This window comes from Leucopleurus acutus, assembly GCF_964270905.1.
Source record: "Leucopleurus acutus genome assembly, chromosome: 5".
In the NCBI taxonomy this organism is placed as follows: domain Eukaryota; kingdom Metazoa; phylum Chordata; class Mammalia; order Artiodactyla; family Delphinidae; genus Leucopleurus; species Leucopleurus acutus.
This window is the reverse complement of record NC_139147.1, coordinates 118112772-118120857: the sequence shown is the minus strand read 5'-3', so window position 1 is coordinate 118120857 and position 8086 is coordinate 118112772.

The window sequence follows — 8086 nt, the reverse complement described above, 5'->3', positions numbered from 1 at the left end:
GCCGAGGGGCAGCCAGCCCAGGACACGGCGTGCCCCCGCGTCCGCCGGCCTCGGGCCTCTCCTCGAGGCGCCCGCGACCCGGCTCTCCGCCCGCCCGGCCCCACTCACCGTCCGGCCAGCCGTCCACTCGGCACCCGCGACGCCAGGCCTGGGGTCTGAGTTTATCCAGGGAGAAAAGAGAAAGGGGCGGGGCGGGGAAATGGAGAAGGAAGAGGAGGATTTTGCAATGAAAAACCACACAGAGCCCCGCAGGCGACTGGGAGGAGGGTCGGGGGCGTGGTCCCGCGGGCGGGGACCCTCCCCGGGGCGCCGTCTCCCCGCCCCGCCCCGCCCCCGCGCTGGGAGCTCTGCTGCCGCGGGTCCGCTGCCCCTGCAGGCACGGGCCGCTGCTGAAGCCGGCTTTCCAGTAAAAATGCACAGGAGACAGGAAAAGAGGGAAAACTAGTTGTCACCGCTCACATGTGAGGTGAAGAAAAAGATAAAAGCAAGTCGACGGTTGCCTCTAATCCTAAAGGCACTTTCTAGAGCCTGTGAGGCAGGGCTTCGTGGCAGAGATCAAAGAGCCCAGAAGGGAAAAGAAGAAGCCAGCCTTTCGTAAGAGCCCTGTTAATTTGCATCTGTCCCACACCCCAGACCCTTGGCTTGGAGAATTGACCTTGGCGATGCAATGCGGGCTGGAAACACTCAGGCGCGGGGCCCAGGCATTTGTTTTCCTTTCCACTGGATTGGAGGAGGCCAGTTTGATGTTAGAGGGAGGTAGGGAGGAAGGGGTGCCAGAAAAGAGGAGTGGGGGAGCTGGGTCGCCTATGTTTTCTGAGAGAAAAATGGCATTTGTTAATTACTGTTGTTAGGCACAAGTATTGGTTTCAAACTAATGAAGTTTAGATCTGTGGTCCATGGGAAGGAACACAACCCACTGACAGGAACTGAGGGAATCTAGATATCTCTGACCTTATAAAGAATCAGAACTGGACAGAAGTAAATTAGATTAAGTTCTGAAGAGTACTTGGCAGTGCCCCACTATGGGAGAAGTTTGGATAGGGGAAGGCGTATGGGAGTGGAGTTATGGAATTTTCCATTTTCCCCTTATGAATGCTATCTGCTACTGTGTATGTGAAATAGATTTTAAAAATTCATATTGCATTTCTCAGTAGTAATTGCATGGGACATTACCCAGATACTGAAATAATGTTATATTGAAAACATAAAACGAAGTAGTGCCGAAACTACAGCTAAATATGATACTATTTATTAGCTTTGTTTTAAATTCATGAGAGTGATTCAGAGATTGAGTTTATGAATGCAAACCTCCAAAATGATCACATGAATGATCCCCAGTAATTCAGGAGCAAAACATGGCTTGTGAAACATATTGCTTTGGGGAGGGATAAAGAAACGATTGAAAGTATTTCACATGCCCCAAATCCCAAGTTTTGAGGGGAAGAATAATGATCAAACCTATGTCTATGAAATTCCTGATCTGGTGATGTTCCAACTCAAATCCTTCAGGGGATGAAAACTTTACTGTTTTTTGTACTAATCCTACGTTATTTGCCCTATTGCTCCTTAGCTACATCTCTTAGTATTATTTTCTTTTTATTGTTTTTTCCCACATTACCACAATCTTCTTAGAGTTAATATTGTACCTCTTCACGTGAAATTAGGAAGTTTGCAAAGCACTTTTTGGTACCTCAATTCTATATGTCATTGCTATCATGTTTTACATGCACACAAATTATAGACTACATAATTAAATGTTATGTTTTGCTAAAGCAATCAGTTGTCTTTACAGCTATTAGGAGATGAAAAAATAGTTTTTATATTTACCCACAAGTACACAGTTATCTGCTTTTCATTTTTTCTGGTAGTTAAAGAGTTTTATCTATTGTCACATCCCTTCAGGCTGGGGAATTTCCTTTAGCATTTCTTGTAGTGCAGAACAGCTAGAGATAAATTCTCTCAGCACTGTTTAATCTGAAAGTATTTTTTTGTATGCATTTTAAAATATCTTCACTGGATATAGAATTCTGAGTGGACAGATTTTTCTTTTCTTCCCCAACAGTTTTGAGTTACATTTTTATCTGATGGGATTCAGATTTTTGGCTTTAAGGTAAAGTTTTTAGCTTTGGTTTTCTGCAATTAGGCTGTGATGTGTGGTTTTCTTTGTATTTATCCTCATTGGAAGTGTTTGAGCATCACAGACAGATGATAGGTTGATATTTTCACCATTTGGGAAACTTCCAACCATTATTTCTTTAACTTACCTCCCTACACCATTCTCTGTTCTTTCCTTCTGTAAATTCAATTAAATGTATCTTAGACCATTTAATGTTGCCTCACAGGTCAGCAAGACTTGTTTACTTTTTTCCAATACAGTAAGTCCCCTACATACGAATGAGTTCCATTCCGAGAGCATGTTCGTAAGTCCAACAAAGTTAGCTTAGGTACCCATAACACAATCAGCTATATAGTACTGTAATAGGTTTATAATACTTTTCACACAAATAATACATAAAAAACAAACACAAAAAATAAAGAAAACATTTTTAATCCTACAGTACAGTACCTTGAAAAGTACAGTGGTACAAGTACAACAGCTGGCATCCAGGGGTTGGCATCGAGTAAACAGGCAAGAAGAGTTACTGACTGGAGGAGGGAGAGGAGGTGGGAGATGATAGAGCTGAAGGATTGTCAGCAATAGGAGACGGAGGGCAAGCTGCAATTTCACTCACACCTGACATAGATGACACGGGTTCTGATTCCTTACTGGATTCAACTCTATCTACCCTCTTGAAAAAACAATCCAGTGATGTCTGGGTAGTAGCACTTTTTTTCTCATATAGATAACAGAGACTGCTTTCTGAACAGAGACTGCTTTCTGAACAGCTGCTGCAACCTTCGTGAACCATTCTACATTCAGGTACTGTGCCTCAAAAACTAACAGCGCCTCCTCAAATAAAGAAAATCCCCTTGCCATTTCCTGGGTCGTGAATCTCTTCAGTTCTTCAGTTACTTCTTCTTCCTCTTGTCTCTCTTCATCCTTACTCTGGGCCACCAATTCCATCAGGTCTTCATTAGTAAGCTCCTTGTGTTGCAGAGCAAGGAGGTCAATGAAATTGTCCTCTTGCAGATCTATCTTCTTGCCAAGGGTCACTAAGTTGTTGAAGACCTCTTTGGACTCCTCATCCACCTCAAATCCATGAAAATCATGAACAAACTGCAGGCAAATGTACTTCCAAATCCCATTCATGGTAATGGCCATAACCTCACACCAAGCAAAGTCAATGTTTCTTATGGCCTTGTAGATGTTATAGTCCTTCCAAAATTGTTGCCATGTTGTTCCTGATTCATCACTTACCTGTACTGCCTGACGAAAAGTGTGACATAAATAATATTTCTTGAAAGTCGCTATAACTCCCTGGTCCATAGGTTGGATGAGCAACATGGTATTCAGTGGCGATGCACTACTTTGACATTGGGATGAAAGTCATCCATGAATGGGAGGCGGCCCAGAGCATTATCAAGCAGCAAAAGAATGTTGAATGGGATCTCCTTCTCCAAGCAATATTTCTCTACCTCTGGGATAAAGTGGTACAAAAACCCATCCTGGAAAATGGCCTGTGTAAACCCAGGCTTTGGGGTTACTCTTCTATACAACAGGAAGAGAGCCCTGGCTATGTTTTTAAGGGCTCTTGGGTTCTCTGAATGATAAACTAAGAGAGGCTTCAGCTTCATATCACCAGAAGCATTGCCACCAAACAACAGAGTTAGCCTGTCCTTTGCTGCTTTATAGCCTGGCAACAACTTCTCCTCCTTACTGATGTAACTTCGGTCTGGCCTCCTCTTCCAGTACAGTCCTGTCTTGTCCACGTTAAAAACCTGCTCGGAGTGTCCTTGTCCCCATGGTGAGCCACAGCCACCGCCCGCCTCTGCAGGAGACCCTCCAACACTAGCAGGAGAGAGGGAAGATGGCGGAAGAGTAAGACGCAGAGATCACCTTCCTCCCCACAGATACACCAGAAATACATCTACACGTGGAACAACTCCTACAGAACACCTACTGAACGCTGGCAGAAGACCTCAGACTTCCCAAAAGGCAAGAAACTCCCCATGTACCTGGGTAGGACAAAAGAAAAAAGAATAAACAGAGACAAAAGAATAGGGATGGGACCTGCACCAGTGGGAGGAAGCCGTGAAGGAGGAAAGGTTTCCACACACTAGGAGCCCCTTTGCGGGTGGAGACTGCGGGTGGCGGAAGGGAAAGCTTCGGAGCCGCGGAGGAGAGCACAGCAACAGGGGTGCGGAGGGCAAAGCGGAGAAATTCCTGCACAGAGGATCGGTGCTGACCGGCACTCACCAGCCCGAGAGGCTTCTCTGCTCACCCGCTGGGACGGGCGGGGCTTCGGTTGGAGCGCAGGGAGACGACTGGGGTTGGCGGAGTGAACACAGCCTGCAGGGGGTTAGTGCACCACAGCTAGCTGGGAGGGAGTCCAGGGAAAAGTCTGGATCTGCCAAAGAGGCAAGAGACTTTTCTTCCCTCTTTGTTTCCTGGTGCGCCAGGAGAGGGGATTAAGAGCGCTGCTTAAAGGAGCTCCAGAGACGGGCGCGAGCCACGGCTAACAGTGCGGACCCCAGAGATGGGCATGAGACGCTAAGGCTGCTGCTGCCGCCACCAAGAAGCCTGTGTGCGACCACAGGTCACTCTCCACACCTCCCTCCCGGGAACCTGTGCAGCCCGCCACTGCCAGGGTCCCGGGATCCAGGGACAACTTCCCCGCGAGAATGCACGGCACGCCTCAGGCTGGTGCAACGTCACCCTGGCCTCTGCCGCCGCAGGCTCGCCCTGCACTCCGTGCCCCTCACTACCCCCGACCTGAGTGAGCCACAGCCCCCGAATCAGCGGCTCCTTTAACCCCATCCAGTCTGAGAGAAGAACAGACGCCCTCCGGCGACCTACTTGCAGAGGTGGGGCCAAATCCAAAGCTGAACCCCGGGAGCTGTGTGAACAAAGAGAAACAGAAATCTCTCCCAGCATACTCAGGAGCAGCATATTAAATCTCCACAATCAACTTGATGTACGCTGCATCTGTGGAATATCTGAATAGACAACGAATCATCCCAAATTGAGGAGGTGGACTTTGAGAGCAGGATTTATGATTTTTTTCCCCTTTTCCTCTTTTTGTGAGTGTGTATGTGTATGCTTCTGTGTGAGATTTTGTCTGTATAGCTTGGCTTTCACCATTTGTCCTAGGGTTCTATCCGTCCATTTTTTTGTTTGTTTTTTACTTAAAATATTTTTTCTTAGTAATTATTTTTTCATTATAATAACTTTATTTTATTTTACCTTACTTGATTTTATTTTCGTTTATCTCCTTCCTTCCTTCCTTCCTTCCTTCTTTTTCTCCCTTTTATTCTGAGCCATGTGGATGAAATGCTCTTGGTGCTGCAGCCAGGAGTCAGTGCTGTGCCTTGGAGGCAGGAGAGCCAACTTCAGGACACTGGTCCACAAGAGACCTCACAGCTCCACGTAATATCAAACAGCAAAAATCTCCCAGAGATCTCCAACTCAACACCAACACCCAGCTTCACTCAACGACCAGCAAGCTACAGTGCTGGACACCCTATGCCAAACAACTAGCAAGACAGGAACACAACCCCACCCATTAGCAGAGAGGCTGCCTAAAATCATAATAAGTCCACAGACACCCCAAAACACACCACCAGACGTGGACCTGCCCACCAGAAAGACAAGATCCAGCCTCATCCACCAGAACACAGGCACTAGTCCCCTCCACCAGGAAGCCTACACAACCCACTGAACCAAATTTAGCCACTGGGGACAGACACCAAAAACAAAGGGAACTACAAACCTGCAGCCTGCAAAAAGGAGACCCCAAACACAGTAAGATAAGCAAAATGAGAAGACAGAAAAACACACAGCAGATGAAGGAGCAAGATAAAAACCCCCCAGCCCTAACAAATGAAGAGGAAATTGGCACTCTACCTGAAAAAGAATTCAGAATAATGATAGTAAATATATCCAAAATCTTGGGAATAGAATAGAGAAAATGAAAGAAACATTTAACAAGGACCTAGAAAAACTAAAGATGAAACAACCAACGATGAACAACACAATAAATGAAATAAAAAATACTCTAAACGGATCAATAGCAGAATAACTGAGGCAGAAGAATGGATAAGTGATCTGGAAGATAAAGTAGTAGAAATAACTACTGCAGAGCAGAATTAAAAAAAAGAATGAAAAGAACTGAGGACAGTCTCAGAGAACTCTGGGACAACATTAAATGCACCAACATTCGAATTATAGGGGTTCCAGAAGAAGAAGAGAAAAAGAAAGGAACTGAGAAAATATTTGAAGAGATGATAGTTGAAAACTTCCCTAATATGGGAAAGGAAATAGTTAATCAAATCCAGGAAGCACAGAGAGTCCCATACAGGATAAATCCAAGGAGAAATACGCCAGACACATATTAATCGAACTGTCAAAAATTAAATACAAAGAAAACATATTAAAAGCAGCAAGGGAAAAACAACAAATAACACACAAGGGAATCCCCATAAGGTTAACAACTGATCTTTCAGCAGAAACTCTGCAAGCCAGAAGGGACTGGCAGGACATATTTAAAGTGATGAAGGAGAAAAACCTGCAACCAAGATTAATCTACCCAGCAAGGATCTCATTCAGATTTGATGGAGAAATTAATACCTTTACAGGACAAGCAAAAGCAGAGAGAGTTCAGCACCACCAAACCAGCTTTACAACAAACGCTAAAGGATCTTCTCTAGGCAGGAAACACAAGAGAAGGAAAAGACCTACAATAACAAACACAAAACAATTAAGAAAATGGGAATAGGAACATACATATCAATAATTACCTTAAATGTAAATGGATTAAATGCTCCCACCAAAAGACACAGACTGGCTGAATGGATACACAAACAAGACCCATATATATGCTTTCTAAAAGAGACCCACTTCAGACTAGAGACACATACAGACTGAAAGTGAGGGGATTTCCATGCAAATGGAAACCAAAAGAAAGCTGGAGTAGCAATTCACATATCACACAAAATAGACTTTAAAATAAAAAATATTAAAGACAAAGAAGGACACTACATAATGATCAAGGGATCAATCCAAGAAGAAGATAGAATAATTGTAAATATTTATGCACCCAACATAGGAGCAGCTCAATACATAAGGCAAATACTAACAGCCATAAAAGGGGAAATTGACATTAACACATTCATAGTAGGGGACTTTAACACCCCACTTTCACCAATGGACAGATCATCCAAAATGAAAATAAATAAGGAAACACAAGCTTTAAATGATACATTAAACAAGATGGACTTAATTGATATTTATAGGACATTCCATCCAAAAACAACAGAGTACACATTTTTCTCAAGTGCTCATGGAACATTCTCCAGGATAGATCATATCTTGGGTCACATATCAAGCCTTGGTAAATTTAAGAAAATTGAAATTGTATCAGATACCTTATCCAACCACAATACCATGAGACTAGATATCAATTACAGGAAAAGATCTGTAAAAAATACAAACACATGGAGGCTAAACAATACACTACTTAATAACAAAGTGATCACTGAAGAAATCAAAGAAGAAATCAAAAAATACCTAGAAACAAATGACAATGGAGACACGACGACCCAAAATCTATGAGATGCAGCAGAAGCAGTTCTAAGAGGGAAGTATATAGCAATACAATCCTACCTTAAGAAACAGGAAACATATGAAATAAACAGCCTAACCCTGCACCTAACGCAATTAGAGAAAGAAGAACAAAAAAACCCCAAAGTTAGCAGAAGGAAAGAAATCATAAACATCAGAGAAGAAATAAGTGAAAAAGAAATGAAGGAAACGATAGGAAAGATCAATAAAACTAAAAGGTGGTTCTTTGAGAAGATAAAAAAAAATTGATAAACCATTAGCCAGACTCATCAAGAAAAAAAGGAAGAAGACTCAAATCAATAGAATTAGAAATGAAAAAGGAGAAGTAACAACTGACACTGCAGAAATACAAAAGATCGTGAGAGA